Source organism: Neolamprologus brichardi, chromosome 20 (assembly GCF_056152115.1).
Source record: "Neolamprologus brichardi isolate AB-2024 chromosome 20, ASM5615211v1, whole genome shotgun sequence".
Classification (NCBI taxonomy): Eukaryota; Metazoa; Chordata; class Actinopteri; order Cichliformes; family Cichlidae; genus Neolamprologus; species Neolamprologus brichardi.
This window is the reverse complement of record NC_142123.1, coordinates 19,000,219-19,017,036: the sequence shown is the minus strand read 5'-3', so window position 1 is coordinate 19,017,036 and position 16,818 is coordinate 19,000,219. Positions and strand designations below refer to the sequence as shown.

Here is a 16,818-nt window from a genome sequence, read left to right as displayed (position 1 = left end):
AGTGTTTCAAACATCCTTTGTATGGAAAACAGTGGACCAAAGCCCACCTTTCTTTTCCAGCCCTGGTTGCAGTGACATGGCTCTGTTATCGGGGTGTTTTTGTTCAGCTCCAGCCTTGAGACCACAGCTGGCGTGTACCAAGGTGTGTGCCACACGTTGGCTCTCCATTGAACCTGTGGTTTCACGCATTTTGGACCAGTGGGATGAGCTTAGGCTGCATTTTGCAGTCACCAAGTCCAGTGAACACTGCTACATGGGTGAAGTTTTATACTCCATGTACAATGACCCTCAAAATATCTTGTACATGACTTTTCTGAAGTCAGTGCTGGGAGAGGTACAGACCGCCATCAAGGCTTTTGAAGGAGAACAGGTAGATCCTCTTAAACGACTTTACAGCTTGGTTAGCCTGATCAAGTCTGTGAACAGCAGGGTGCTGAATCCACTGGCAAATGTTGATGTACTCAAAGAGCCAATAGAGGGATACATCAGTTCCAAACCATACCTTGGTTACCTTTTTGAGTCGAAAGCAGCTGAGTTGCACCTTGCGCCTGAGGATGAAAAAAATGTCAGAAAGCGGTGTGTAGCCTTTACCATATCCCTCACTAATGAGTTGAGGGTGAGACTGCCGGCCAATATTGAAGCATTGCAGTACATGTCAGTTTTCAATGTGGAGGAAACTCTAAAGCACAACAAGAGCCATGGAGAAATAGAAAAAATTGCTAAACTCCTTGGCTTCTCCCCTGAAGCGATAGATAAGATTGTCCACCAGTGGCGTACCATCCATCTTAGTAAATGGAATGAGACAAAAAACACAATGGACTTCTGGAGTGAGATTTGGAAGTACAGGGATGCAGCTGATATCAACCCATTTCAAGAACTTGCCATGGCTGCTGTGTCTGTGTTGTCCTTGCCACACTCAAATGCTGAAGTTGAGAGAGTATTCAGCCAGATGAGTGTGGTAAAAAGCAAACTTAGAAATCAGATGTCCTTGCAGAGCCTTAACTCCATCCTGTACATCCGATATGGACTGAAGCTGTCTGGTGAGGCTTGCTATGAGCACCAGCTGCCTGACAATGTTTTGCAGCTTTTTGGCACATCAGCTGCGTACTCATTTAAGTCAAGAGCTACAGTTGCTGAACCTGCAGTAGAGAATCTTGACAAAAATGAGGATGACCCACTCTTTCTGTGAGCCAGCACAGCCTGGATGTCTGAAAAAAAAAAAACCCAATCAGCCTGAATTAGGACCAGACTAGTCCCCAGCATTTTTTCGCATTGCCACTGTTTATTTCTACTGTCTGTTTTTGGTCCATTTAGATTGCTAATGTAGTTTGTTAACAACATTATGGTTAAAAATGTTCTTCTTTTACCCTTATTCTTGTGTGGTTTAAAACTACTTAAAAAGGAAAAAAAAAAAAAAAGTAACTCTGCCAGGGTGCCTATTTTGGGTCACTTTTGCCGGTCCCAAGCCCGGATAAAGGAGGAGGGTGGGAATTATGATATTAAAACAATAATTGCTAAAAGAAATGTAACTTGTAGTTGTAAATATAAATGCCTAAATGCATTTAGGATGTATTTTTACTCACTTTATGTCTCGTCCATGGTGCTATTTCTCTCTCCTATAGCGTAGTTTACGAGCATGACCAATTATGCAAATTAGGCGATGACATCATTTAGCGACTTCTAGCGACTTTTAGGACAGCCAATAGCGATTTTCCTTACTGAGGAGTTGGCAACACTGCTGTTCTCTCAATGACTGTAGAAAACATGGAAACGTGACAGCTCCCCAAAAATGAAGCCAAAATGTTTTCTACAGTCATTTTAAAAATACCGTTGCAATGCAAATGAAATTAGCCACATTGTGGATTGTTGGTTGGACAGACACAGGCTGGCTACCTGGATTTTTCTATGCTGCTGTTTGTGCTCATAGCTTTGCGCTGCTAAGAAGCGTGTTTGCTTGTACAAAGGCCGTGTAGCCTCGGGATTTACACTCGGCTCCACACGGATATGTGAAGAATGAAGGGACCCTGCAGTGAAACGCAGAGCTCAACCTCTGACCGTGAGCCTGTTTACTCAGTCTGACCACCGGTTGAAGGTAACGTGCTAACATGGCTAACGCTAGCATCACCACACGTAGCCCCTTACTTTAAGGTCATCTTAGCTTGTAAAACTTTTACGTCGCAGCTGTACAAGCTAGTTAGGTGTTTGTGTAAGCTGCTGTGCTCTTCACAAGTAAAACTTAAAGTAGGACTGGGTGATATATCAAGTTTTTAAAAAGTATCGATATATTTTTATACGAGATATAAGATGTGACAATATCGTTTATATCGATATAGTAAATGTTAAGTTATAATTATAGTTGTGGAGCCACAAGTTTGCCTCTCTTTCGTCCACTTTTGTCTCTATGCGACATTACTCGGCCTCGCCTCTCTCCTTCGCTGAACAGAAGTCCCCCTCCCCCATTGCTTCACTTGCAGGCAACGACAAGATGGACACGGCAAATCTCCGTTAACGAGTTACCGCGCATTGCCACGTGCACGGGACTGGACGGCTTCAAGTGTTAACGAGCTCACCGCGCTAACGAGCTAACCACGCTAACGCCATGAAGCCTACAGGGGCTGCACAGCCTAAAATCCTTTCAGTGCGCCTTATGTATGAATTCTGGTTGTACTTGATGACCGCGAACCGATTTTATGTAATACACGGCGCTCAGCAATCTGTCAACAAATGTTATAGTATGACTTTGGTAAGCTACGAAGCTACACCGCTTGCTGGATTGTCGGAGCATTACGGCTAGCGAGGAGCGTCGCAGAGTGATACGTACTGTGCTTCAATGTAATATTACCATATTGTGTGTGTATAAAGATCATAAATGGCACCTGTTAAGAGACATGCTTACAAAGCGGATTTCAAACTCAAGGCACGCAGTAGAAGTTGGGAACAGAGCAGCTGTCAATCTGTCTCTTTATTATTATGCTCAACATCTTTTAGTTTACATTTTGACTGCACAATTGTGAGCTTTTTGTTATGTTTTGGCTTCCCTTCATTGGCTTCCTGTTAAATCCAGAATTGAATTCAAAATTCTGCTCCTCACATACAAGGTCTTAAATAATCAGGCCCCATCTTATCTTAATGACCTTGTAGTGCCATATCACCCTATTAGAGCACTTCGCTCCCGCTCTGCAGGCCTACTTGTTGTTCCTAGAGTATTTAAAAGTAGAATGGGAGGCAGAGCCTTCAGTTTTCAGGCCCCTCTTCTGTGGAACCAGCTTCCAGTTTGGATTCGGGAGACAGACACTATCTCTACTTTTAAGATTAGGCTTAAAACTTTCCTTTTTGCTAAAGCATATAGTTAGGGCTGGACCAGGTGACCCTGAATCCTCCCTTAGTTATGCTGCAATAGATGTAGGCTGCCGGGGGATTCCCATGATGCATTGAGTTTTTCCTTTCCAGTCACCTTTCTCACTCACTATGTATTAACAGACCTCTCTGCACTGAATCATATCTGTTATTAACCTCTGTCTCTCTTCCACAGCATGTCTTTTATCCTGTCTTCCTTCTCTCACCCCAACCGGTCGCAGCAGATGGCCGCCCCTCCCTGAGCCTGGTTCTGCCGGAGGTTTCTTCATGTTAAAAGGGAGTTTTTCCTTCCCACTGTCGCCAAAGTGCTTGCTCATAGGGGGTCATATGATTGTTGGGTTTTTCTCTGTATCTATGAAGCGCCTTGAGGCGACTTTTGTTGTGATTTGGCGCTATATAAATAAAATTGAATTGAATTGAATTGAATGTACAAAAACAACATTTTTTTTTAGTTATGGAGCATTATTATTTAATAAATGCTCATAATTTATTTTTGAGTAATTATTTCATGTACATCTATGCTGTATGTTAATAAAAGTGCCCGTGTGACATCTAGGACACAGCTTTGACTAAGAACTCTCTTTTTGTTCTTACTTTATGGCTTTATACAACATATATCTCAATATTTTTTTATCGCCACCCAGCTAAAAAAATATCGAGGTATGAATTATGGGGCATATCGCCCAGTCCTAGCTTAAAGCAGCTCAGACTATTAGCCTTTAAACTAGCGATTAAAATGCTGACAGTAAACACATCAGTCCAGATGTTGTGAGTGCACAGATTCATTCTCAACTGAATTGAGCACATAAACCTACTACAGTCGTGTGGCAGAGTTAAAATGTATGTGTAATTTTCACACTGGTACATTTTTTGGCACTGACTCTCTGTGTGTGTACACATTACAAGTCAAACTTGATAATGTTTGACTTGTATTTACGTTGGTCCTCAGTACAGGAACTGCTGAGGTTTGCTTCAACTGGTTACAGGATTTACGAGTCCCCTGGAGCAAAGATCCATTCCCCTACAGAGGCTTTGTGATTGGTCCTGATGGCTGCAGCCATTTTGCTAAATCCCTTTGATGCCGTTTTAATCTGCTCCAATGCCTTATCTTTTTCACTCTCTCAATTCCCTCCATCATCCCTGCCTACACCCTCCAAGCACTGGAAGGAGCTCCATCAGACCAGCTCATGCAACAGAGCCAAATGCCCCAACAGCCCTGGGTATCTAAAACCTCAGCCTCCAGTCTCTCTGCCTTCTCAGCTTCAGCTTTTGTTCAGCTTCTTCCTGTTGTCCCTTTTCATCAGACTGCATCATTGTCTGCTGTCTCCCATTGTGTTTCATCACTGAGGGGGTGCGTTCTCTCATTTCTCTCTCTCCATGTCAAAAAAAATGGGATGCCTGAAACACATGGACAGTTCAGCAGAGCTGCATAATGTTAAGAAGCCACAATCTTCTGATGTTACAGGTCTTGTGTTAATTTCCTGTGTTAATTTAGTCTGTGACATGTTGTCACTGTAACCAGAACTGTTGCCACAATCTCTTAACAACTTGTGATCTGACATGTGCACTTGTGTGTCTCTCAGGCAACAGACTGCGCAATGGGAATGAACTGGCTGGATGTGGCAAGTCTGAGACCATTTGACCTGGTGATTCCATTCACCATCCAGAAAGGAGAGATCACAGGTAACAAGTCTACTTAATAAACAGTTTGATCATAATGATGTGTGTGTGTGTCATTGTTTTTGTCCTCTGCTTTAGGTGAGGTCTGAATGGCATCAGGCAAAGTTGCTAAGCTTGACATCACAGACAACAACGATGGCACAGTTGCTGTCAAATATGCTCCCGCAGAGGAATAAGCGTTAACCCTCATCTGTTTAGTCTATCTTAGGAATCTCGTTTGTTCCCAAGGAGATTGGTGAGCACCTTGTTAACATCAAGAAGAACGGTCGTCATGTTCCCAGCAGCCCAAGTGCTGTTATGATCAAGCAGTCAGGGATTGGTGATGTGAGCCGTGTGAGTGGACCGGGGCTGACCGAGGCCAGGACCTTTCAGCCTGCAGAGTTGACACTGCATTGACACTCGTGATGCAGGTAAATGCTCAGTGAAAGCATAGATACTAGAGATGGCACCATACCACTTTTTTATTTTCCAATATTATAAATTTGGATATTTCCTGGTCGGTACAGTGTTATCCACACAAAAGTTGATATAGTCTGTTCTGCAGGACTCTTCTAAGGACGTTCTACGACACTGTGGTGGCGTCTGCTGTCTTTTATGCTGTGGTCTGCTGCAGTGGTGGAATGGCAGAGAGGGACTGGGGGAAACTTAACAAACTGGTCAAGAGGCCCAGCTCTGTCCTGGACTGTCTGCTGAAGTCCATTGAGCAGATAAGCTAACATCCATCATGGAAGACTCTATAATCTAGTTTAACATGGTTATCTGACTCATCATCTGTTTAATTGACATATCAAATGTTTTGAATTGCTGCTGCTCACTTGCAGCTTGTTTGTATACTGTATCTTTCACCAGGATCATTCACCACTTGTCTACATATTTCTGTACACTTTTATCTGTACATGTGTGTCAATGGAAAATTGTATTTAGTAGTCAGTATAATCTTTTAATGATATAAGTTTACATATGGTAGAATACTGCATGTAATCATTTGTGTTTAGAAGTATATAGTTGGTGGCATATTGAAAGAATGTCTCATCCTAGGAGGTCTGTAACATTCCAGGGTGTTCTGGCGTTCACCCCCACATCCTAGGAGCATGGGAAAGGTTGTACCTTGTCTTATTGTTTTACGGTAGGATTAACATAGCTATGTCAGTTTTAGTCTAAGTGCCTTTTTTACATTTGGATGAACTGTTGGACTTTCCAGACCAGCAGGTTAAGGGAAGACTGAATTAAAAACTGTATGATCTATCTATCTATCTATCTATCTATCTATCTATCTATCTATCTATCTATCTATCTATCTAGAGAGAGAGAGAGAGAGAGAGAGAGAGAGAGAGAGAGAGAGAGAGAGAGAGAGAATTAAAACAGCCCTGGCCAGGGAAAAAACACAATAAAAATCAATAAAACAAACATTAAAAATCCGGTGGCGTCTGCCACGGTATAAAAGTCACTAAAAGTTAAAAATCCAGCCAATCGGAGTAGAATGGGAAACCCGGCGGCATCCTCGCTGTCCTATTAGTGTTTCCGCTCCAGCCTGCCCGGCTGGGCAGAGCTCAACTCTCCCCGCCACTTTCCTGGAGCACGCCAATCGGCACCAGCCCATCTCGCCGTGGGAGGTAGGGTGCTGTCCCGCTGCCACTGATTCCCCACCGTAGCGTAATCTGGCCTCATTGTTATTCCAGCAGCGAACAGCTCCCTCTGCTCGCTGGCGTCGTATGCTCTCCTACATCCTGCACGTCAACCTCTACCAGCCCACGCACCGACGCAAGTGAAGCCTCCCCTCAAGGCTCCTCTCAGTGGTCTGGCAGGCCCTCTTATTGGCCTCTGGGACCTCGCAGGTGTAGCAGGTTTATAATCGGGGAGGGGCGGAGTCTTTCCAGGACAAGTCACCAATAAATACCATAAAAGCATACAATAAAACTCATAAAGATAAAACAATGTACAATATTAAAGTAAAACACAGCAAAACATGCACAATAAAAAACCCTAGGTAACTTGTCCCTTTCCACCCTGTGACATGTACGGGATGGCCTTGGTGAGGTTTGTCAGCCTCATCAAGGAGCGCAGAAAGAAGAGGAAGCCCCGGACAATGAAGATGGGGGCCTAAAAGCTAAAGATCCCAGTGTGGTTGGTAGAGCTGAGGCACAGGGCCACTCATCGAAAGACTCCTCCATTGAAGTCTTTGCGTCAGGGATGTGAGGCGGCCCTGGAAGAAGATCGCTGGGCCAGGCAGTTCAGAGGGCACAATAAGGAGACTGACCTCAAGCAGCAGGAAGGTGGCGTACTACAAAGGGTCAAAAAGTTTGCCAGGAATCAGTTGATTGGTGTGCTGCTGGAGGATGGATTTCTGGTTCCTACAGTTGAGCAGCTGGAAGAATTTGGCTGTGACACCTCATACAGTGCCAGTCTCACTGAGCCCAGACTGCCAAAAAAGTTTCTGCGCTTTTGGCTGCCCCTGCTTAAGATGGTCAGCTCACCATCATTTATCCAAATCTTCCTTGAGAAGCTCTTTGCGAAGCAGAAGCTGCTCACCAAAGAGCCCAAAGGTCACAGGGCCTTATACATTGCTGCCTGGATTTCAGAAGTCCTCCTATGCAATAGGAAGAAAGGTGCCAGGAGAAAGCACAGGATCTTTAGGAACCGGATCCAGCTGAAGGGGTTGGACCTAATATCTTTGTACCTGGATGCCCCCTCCATCAGCATGCCACACCTGCTCCAGTTAATCCTGGATGACATGGAGCACTGAAATCAAAATGTAAAAATAAAATCTGTTCAGAGATGTTGTTGTTGAGGTGGATCAGTCATTAAGTTGATTATTTCATGTCACATATCTCCCTGTTTTTATTTCTTTTAATCATCTTAATTGTACAGCAAATTGATTGATGTGTTAAATGTGCTATAAAAATAAATTTGACTTTGACATTTCTGATTTGAAGAGTCTGTTTGTTTATTTTGATCATTTCTGTACAGCTGATTAGAGTTGGTTTCACCTGAGGTCGTTAACTAAAACAACAATTTGTTCAAAAGACAAATTTTTGTGAGATTTAACAAAGTAAAAGGTTTGATTATTCAATTCTCTGTTAATTCAACTCAGTGTTTATAGCAGTAAAATAATTTCTTTTATTTCCACAGTACCTTTCCTGGAGAGATCTGCAGTGCTTACTTACCTAATGCTCTCAGCCACCTTGGATGGACAAGACTGCCAAATGCCTTAGTCTGGTAGTGAAGCACAGCTGTTTCTTATAAGCCCGCTAATTGTCAACTGGGAAGTTGTGGATGTTAGTGGTGCATTTGTGGACATCATGTAAAATCCTTCCCCAGAATCTACTTCACTACATTACAATATAAAGCGCCTTGAGGTGACTGTTGTTGTGATTTGGCGCTGTCATCAAATCATACAGGACTCACAAACAATGATATGATGAATAGAACTATAACCTGCATTTTTCAATACAGAATTCACAGATATCAAAATTGATTTGGCATGCAGTGTTACACAGGTAAAGTATAATATATTGCATTAGAAACTTTCACAGAATCCGTACTGGATTATATCAAGTTCTGTATTGCAAATTGGACTGTGGACAAAAGCATTCGGGTTTTCCAAAACCAAAAATCCTAGATGACCAGCGTGGTCTGCACAGTGCACACTCCCCAAAGCCCACAATGCCACCTTTAGGTCAGGTGACAGAGCTCTGTACAGGGCTGCTCGTGCTCACCTGAAAAGGGGTCCCACCTGTCCAGCAACAACACATGGGAGGTGTGGCATGGAATAATAGACATCATAAACCACCGAGGCAGAACTGTGAAAACAGAAAACCTGAGTGTGCAGCTAGTAGAGGAAATAAACAGCTTCTTTGCTGCTTTGAAACACCACAACAGCAGCACTCATCTGCTTTAGCTCTGCTCCCATCCTCATCCTCACCTGGTTCCTGCACCGCTCCATTCACTGTAATGGAGCAGAATGTCAGACGTGTGTTCCTAGCAGTGAACCCCAGGAAGGCGGCCGGTCCAGACGGAATACGTGGTAAAGTGCTGAGAGCATGTGCCCACCAGCTCACCCTCATCTTCACCCTCATCTTCAACCTCTCACTGGATGAAGCAGCCATCCCATCCTGTCTAAAATCAGCCACAGTCATCCCAGTGCCAAAGAGGTCTCCCATCACCAGCCTGAACAATTATTGCCCAGTGGCCCTCATGCCTGTGATCATGAAATGCTTTGAGAGACTAGTCCTTCAGCACACCAAGGATTACCTCCCCCAAGAATTCGACGCCCACCAGTTTGCATACCGTGCAAACAGATCCACAGAAGTTGCCATCGCCCTCCACTCTGTGCTGAGTCACCTAGAACAGCGGCAGAGCCATGTCCGAATACAATCATCCCAGACATCCTCTGCTGACCTTCCACCACTCGCCCATTGAGAGCCTGGTAAGTTATTGCATCATGGTATGGTACGCAGCTGCAATAAGCCCCACCCCATCTGGCCCCAGATGTCAGCCTAAAGTGTACCTTAATCAAGCCATGTAATAACAACATGTGCTGGAACATAATAGTGCAAAAGCAACATGACAAAACTCTGTTCAGACAGTGAATGGACTGATTCTTATTTAGCACTTTTATACTCTCCCATATTACTCAAAGTGCATACAACATGTCACATTCACCCAATCCCACACTTTCTCTAAACTGAGTGTTTCCTAACTACATACACACTCTTAACACGCAGACTGGAGGAGCCAGGGATCAAACCACTAACCTTCTGATCAGTAGGTGACCTGCTCTACCTCCTGAGCTACAGCTAGCCAGTGGCAAATATGAGTAAGGGAAATTATGAAGATAAATATTGCCATCATTGCCAGACCTTACCTACATCTGGTTGACATACACCCTGCCATGACACCAGTCAGTCACAAGTACCAGCTTGATGCCGGATCCAGGCCAGACCTGTTTTCTATGAGCCTGGGCCACATACACCAAACCACAATCAGGCCAGATGTGGCATGCCATCACATAAACAGTACCATTTACGCCAGGCCTGGCCCACATCTGGATGACATACCACTTACCATGCCAGAAGTCAGCCAGCAGTTCCGGCTTGACACCAGATCCGGGCCAGACCCGTCTGCTATGTGGGATGACTTGTTCTTTTTGCGTTTTAGTTGTGGATTATGTTCAGGCTGTGTCTCTTGCCCTTTCAGTGTAATATTGTTTTCTTGTGCTTCTAAGTGTCCCTTTGTTTCCACTATGCTTCTTTTTAGGTTATGTAGTATGGGTTAGGGATTTTTTTGTATGTTGTTTTTGTTTAATAAAACCGCGCTTTGGATTATTCCCTGATGTGCCTGAGTTCTACTATTTAGGCCAGATGACTATTGACTATTTAGTGTCACTTTGAAAGGCACACAGCCAGCCTTGATATATGATTGTTTTTTCAATTTTTGATAAATATTACAGCGGATTGAGATGTAACATGGCCCAGAGGTACAGTAGGTCTCCAAGAGTAAGCCGGTGTTGAAAGTTGGACCTCAACTATTAAGGAGGATTTTTAATGAATTTTTGAAAATGACATAATTGTAGTGTATTCACTGTATTGAACTGAATAGAAGTTTCCTGTAATTTCATAGGAATATTACAGTGAATATGGATGAAACTTGGCCCAGAGGTACAGTAGGTGTCCCAGAGGAGGAATGTGTTGAACGTTGGACCTCAACTACTAAGGAGGATTTTTAATGAATTTTTGAAATTTACATAATTCTATTGTATTGACTGTATTGAATATAATAAAAGTTTCATGTAATTTCGGAGGAATATTACAACAAACAGGCATGTTACTGGCCGGTTGCCAGTTAACCAAATTAGATGCAAAATGTTCCTCCAGCTGTTTTGTTTAATGCCACTTACTTTTGCCTTTTGTCGCCCTGTGGGACTGGGTGGCTCACCTGCAGGGGAGGGGAGGGGACGGTGACGGTGGCTGGGGAGGCGGGTGGAGAATGACTGTCTCATCCTGCCTCCTGTATTTCGGTACAAACCGGGACCTTAGGTGGAGAGCTGTGAGAGCGCGCACCCTCGACTGACAGCAGCACAGCTGGAGCCGCACGAAAGCTGTGTAGGCAAGTTCACATGAACGCAGCATCATACCTGACGGTCTCCTCACCAGGACGAGTGCTACGCACACCTGTCCCAACTTTCTGAGACGTGTTTATATCAACACATTTGAAATTAGCTTCTTTCTTTTTTTTATTTATATGATTTCCAGAACAACTGTGTGATCGAATTAGAGGACTTCATCTCCCAATTATAATGTCACCGTTCCTTGTAATTATTTAGGGAATATGCAGCTGTAGCTGAAGATGGGGCTCTAGAACAAAAGACAAACAGAAAAAGTCTCTACCTGATGTTACTCTACTTTTATTAGGAGTATTATATCATAAGAGCAACAGGCTGGACTCTTATTCAGCTCATTTAATGCAGTTTCATTAATTACCTGATGATTGAAAATGTTCTCACAGTATTCTTCACTCACTGACTGGCTGTAATATCAGTTCCAGTTTCTTGCTGATAATAACTCCTGTGTTGCCCTAAAAATCAAACAGGATGTTGCTTGATGTGGATAACCCACTGCATTAGTCAAAGGCTGATTGGTGGGCCAGCGCAGGGAAACGAGGGACAGCAGAGTTCACTAGGAATGGGACAAGGATGGGAGAAAAAACATGTAACGAAGTGCACAAAGAAAAGTTCAGACAGTGGCTACAGCGGACACATTATGTTTTTTTTAACACTGGGTTTCACTTCAGCTATTTGTAGGTTATATGTAGATAGATGGACCAACAATCGTACTAACAACACTAGCCCACAGACTGATAATTTTTTACAGTGCCCTTTGATAATGAATTTCTCTGTGAGAATATAACAATAATAGCCTCAATATGAGGACTCACGGATGTTAACAGATTCCTGAAGAGAGATTGCTGAAATTACTGGACATCAAGGAAAGTACAAAGAAGACATTTCATCTCATTCATTTATTTATTTGTTTCACACATGGTTCAACAGTATTTCATTTCCTACGCACAAACCCTCATTCCCATCAATATAGCACTGCACCCATGAGTGAAAAGGAGCAGTTAGAAGAATAAATTCTTATTAGCACCTTTCCCCTATCTAAATTCCAAATAATCTTACAAGTGGGCACCTACAAACCAAAAAGCACTCTAACATTTATCTACATTTAACAATGCGAAACAAAACAACAAATCAGTATAATCAACAATACCACTAGATGGCAAAAAATAATTGTTCCTTCCACATTTGGCCCAAATTACGTTCGTGTTCTTCATATTGTGTCATGGTCCCCGCACCTCGCCAGCTGACGTCAGTCAGACGCTACGTTTTGTTTTGTTTATTTTCCTTTCTCGCCTCTGCTCTCTCTTTCTCTCTCGCTCTCTCCCGCTCTCTCTTTCTCCTGCCGGGGCGGAGCTCATGGGCTCCCGCCCCTTGCCCACCTGCCGCTGATTATGAATTAGAGGCCTACTTAAGCCTGCTCTACTCGTTGCTGGATCGTTGAGCCATCAGCGTCAGCTCCTTGGCAAACTGCAAGTTGAACTCGTGAGTACGTCTAAACCCGGAAACTAACCGTCTACCTGTCTGTGTGTAGATTCTCCCTGGACCCGTTCCATGTGCACTGTGACTGAGCGACAGCAAGAGTGGTGGTGGAGAGAAGAGGAGTTTTGCGTGTTTGAGGAAGCTGCGTGGAACCCTGGCCCTTTCCCCCAAAACACCCTTGTATATATATTTCACTGTTGGAGAGCACTGTAAATAAATTCACTCTTGTTTGAAAGAGTTTGTGGTCTGCGCCTGAGTCTGCTTCGCTAGTCGTGACATATTGATGTATCGTTTTAAGCATATAACACATTTTAAAATAGTGTAGGTGGAATGAAAAGGATAAAGTATTTTTGCTTAAAAAAAATAAAAATAAACTGACAACAAAGAGTTGGGACCCACGAGGGGGGGAAGCCCCAGCATTTTATCTTTTTTTTTTTCATCTGTTACCATCATGGCTGGTTTGTATATAAAACACTAGGATACCTGTGCATGGTGTTTTATCAAGGTGAACCTAAACCAGCCATAAGATGACAACACTGTGTGTGTGTGTGTGATAAAGTCACATGTTCATATATTGGGAGTATTCCTATCAGCCCTCTTGTGAGATAAAAAAAAAAAATGACAGCTTTGTGGAGAACAATTGTTCATCTCTGTAAAAATGTCAAAATTATCAGAGTAATAATTACGATTTGTCAGTGTGAACAAATAAAGGCCTGTCTGTCCAACAAACTTCCCGCTATTATTGCCCAACTGTGATGCACTGAGGATATTTCACTTTCAGAATTTTGCCGACCACTTGATGTGCTCTAACACTGAACTGGCGACTGTTACTTCAAAAATGTTCTGAATCCTTACTTCAAGGTTAACTATTGCTAAAAATGAAAATATTCAATTTATTTTATCTGAAGCTGTTGAAGCTCAATCTAAATGGAGCTTATGTGTAAGTTCAAAAAGGAGGATGTGCAATCAGACACCTGTCTATGACACTGGTGTTTGGCAGCCAGTCTATTCTTTTCACCTCCTCATGCTCAATAATGACCTCTCCTTTTGAAATATAGTTGATAATTCATTTAAAATATATATACATTTATTTTTTTTAATATTGTACTTGAGTCATGTTAAAGGGCTGTGATGTTTCAGCTAACTTTCAGTTTTCCCCTCTTTAATATTTAAATTGTGCATGCCACATTGAATCATAGTAGCAAATATCCTTGATTTGTTATGGCAGAGTTTTATGTATGGCAGATTGCTTAGCAATTGCCTAAAGCACAAAAACTGCCTGTTTCTAACCCATCCTCAGTTAGGGTACAAGTAACTGCCAGTGAAACTAGAGTTTTATGAACCTCACAGGAATTTTGTAATTAGGTAAACAAGAAAATTCAGGTTTCCGGATGCTTGTCTAACCATGTAAATCTATATGAAAACTCAATAACAACTTTTAAAGTTCGAGAAAATTCATAAAGGTATTGAATCATATGTCTGAGTTTCCAAACGTTTCTTTTTACAGTCAAGTGTTATAATGAAAACAAATACAAAAAGCTCCACAGGAGGGCGCTCTATGATAAACTGTTTTCAAGGCTGCTGTTGTACAAAAAAAATCATTTTTGGGATATATTAAACAGCCGCACTGTTCCATGATATAATGTCACCTTGGACTTTACAGGCCTAATTCATGCAGTTTGCTTTGTAGTGAAACTTACTCCTGCATTGTTTTCCCTTTTCCTTTTTCTCCCCCAGTATGTCCAGTCTGGCTCCAATTCCAGAGCCAGCTTTTCTCACTAGTTTTTCAGTCTGCCTGCACCCACTTTTCTGTTGTTACTAACTTTTTTGGTGGTGTGTTTTAGTGATTTAGTGCTTTTTGACTGGCGCTTTAGTTTATTGGCTAACTCCTGGGTTTTTTTCTCTTTCTTTAAACAGTGGTTTCAACAGTGCTTTTATTGGGCTGGAGACATTTTCCATGATGACTGTTGCCAGAGAGGGGTTATATTTCCACTCCCAAGCCCTCACCATTGCAGCAGCACAGCCACCATGAAAACACCTCTTTATCTCAGCTGGAGTAGGATGGTGTCTTCCAGATTTGCTCTGTTTCAATGAGAAAAGTACCCAGAGCTCCACAGAGATGTATCCATCGCTAAAACTAAAGTTTGAGTAAAAATCAGCGCTGCCTGACTTGCTGCTGCTGTTGAAGTGCATGTTCTAGAACTTGGGTGAAAGAGCCAGCAAACTGAAATCTTGCATATTTGTATATTCTGGCACACACACAGACAAACACCTACACACAGACCTTTTCCCCTTTTGATCACGTGTGCAACACTGAAGCCAGCACAGAGAAAAAAGTGGACACAACGACGGGCTATGTGGTGGTTAACATCGTGAGGACACCATGTGTCTATTGAGCATAACAATAATTCTTTTCAGGTTCAGGTGAAATAATTCACTGGTGTATTACCAATTGATCTCCATGATCTTCATAATCTAACTGGACACAACAGTATGGTAGTCCTTTTGTTATAATCAGCAGTGACGTCTTCTCCATGCTGCCTGTCAGGTACATTTAGACAGCAGTAGTTAATGGATGAATCACAGCCATTATTTCCTGCATGAATCACCTCTCTCTCAATGATCTATTTTTATTTCACAGGAACTTAGAAGTGATATATGTAATTAGTTTTTGTTCATGAATCCATTTCATCAATCACATTATATCATTTCTAGTTGCTTTTTCATTTTGTGTCTTAGCTTTTCAGCTCCAACATTTTGTTTGTACATCTTTATCAACCACTTCTACTCTAAACTCTGTTTTACAAGGTGCATTGGGAAGATTGGGGGAGGAGATTTGACTAAGCAGTCCAGTGTTAGTAATACAAATTAAAGAATGGGCTGCTGTCAGTGCTTGTTGGGCTGGTGTAATGTACTGTACACTGTGTAGCCTGTGTAATTATACTGACAAAAAAAATTATATTGGCCCATCGACCCACTGGGCAAATACTCGCTATGCCAGATTACCAGTCCTGTGTAAGACTGAAACAGTGAATGAGAATGTCAAGAAATAACTATTTTCTGTTGTTTAAATTGTAGAGGGTGACTTTGATGCCACACCTGAACAGAAAAATGCGAACAGTCAAGATCTCCGATGTTGTTCCTGGGATCTGCTGGAGTATCTGGAAGTCCCACAGGATCTTAGCTCAGTCATTCTCCACCACCCTAGGGGGCGTCTCCCATTTTGACCTCGGTTGGGGCCATCTAGGTCTCTGCAGGTTTGACAGGACGAGTTGCAGCAAGAAAGTCAGACGTCAGAATAAGACAAAGAGGCTTGGCTGGGCCGTGAAACACCACCATTGGACTACTGAAGACTGGAAGAAGGTATTACGGACTGATCAATCAACATTTGAAATCTTGGGATCATCACACAGGATCTTTGCGGTCGAGTAGGTAAAGGATGGTTCCACAGTGTGTGGTATCGACTGTCAAACACGGAGGAGGAAGTGTGATGGTCTGGGGCTGTTTGCCGGTGACTTGTACAGAGTGAGAGGCTCCCTGAACCAAAACCACAGCGTTGTGCAGCACCATGCAGGACCCTCTGGTATGAGCTTAGTTGGTCAGGGCTTCATCCTACAGCAAGATAAAGACCCAAAACCTAAATCCAAGCTGTGCCAGAACTACCTCAGGAAAAAAGAACAAGATGGTGAGCTTGAAAACATGGAGTGTCCAGCACAGTCTCCAGACTTAAACCCCATCGAGCTGGTTTGGGATGAACTGGACAGGAGAGTGTAAGCAAAGCAACCTACAAGGTCCAACAAAAGAATCAAATATTTGATATGATACGACTTAGAACAACAAGAGCCATTGCTGCCCTCCAGGTGGACTTAAAGGAACACAATTGGAATGAGGTTTTTGCAAATGAAGATTCAAATAGTGCATATGATGCATTCTTATCAACTGTAATTTCACTATATGAAAAACATTGTCCTTTAATGAAAATCACTAGAAAGCATCACAGATCAAATAAGCCATGGATCACAAAGGGGATAGAAGATGCATGTAAAAAGAAAAATAATCTATATAAGAGATTCATAAAACAGAGGACAAAAGATGCTGAAATAAAGTACAAGTTATATAAAAATAGATTAGTAAATATTATAAGAACAAGTAAGAAAGAATATTACCACAAATTATTGGAGCAA

The 16,818-nt window shown here is 42.5% G+C and overlaps 1 long non-coding RNA gene across 1 annotated transcript; it reads left to right on the top strand.

The window, feature by feature from the left end:
• The first annotated feature begins 1,777 nt into the window (after positions 1-1,777).
• Positions 1,778-5,962, top strand: LOC148096961 (uncharacterized). The gene is made up of 3 exons (XR_015717039.1): positions 1,778-2,092; positions 4,941-5,447; positions 5,582-5,962. It is a non-coding gene; the product is annotated as an uncharacterized LOC148096961 (long non-coding RNA).
• The last annotated feature ends 10,856 nt before the right edge of the window (positions 5,963-16,818 follow it).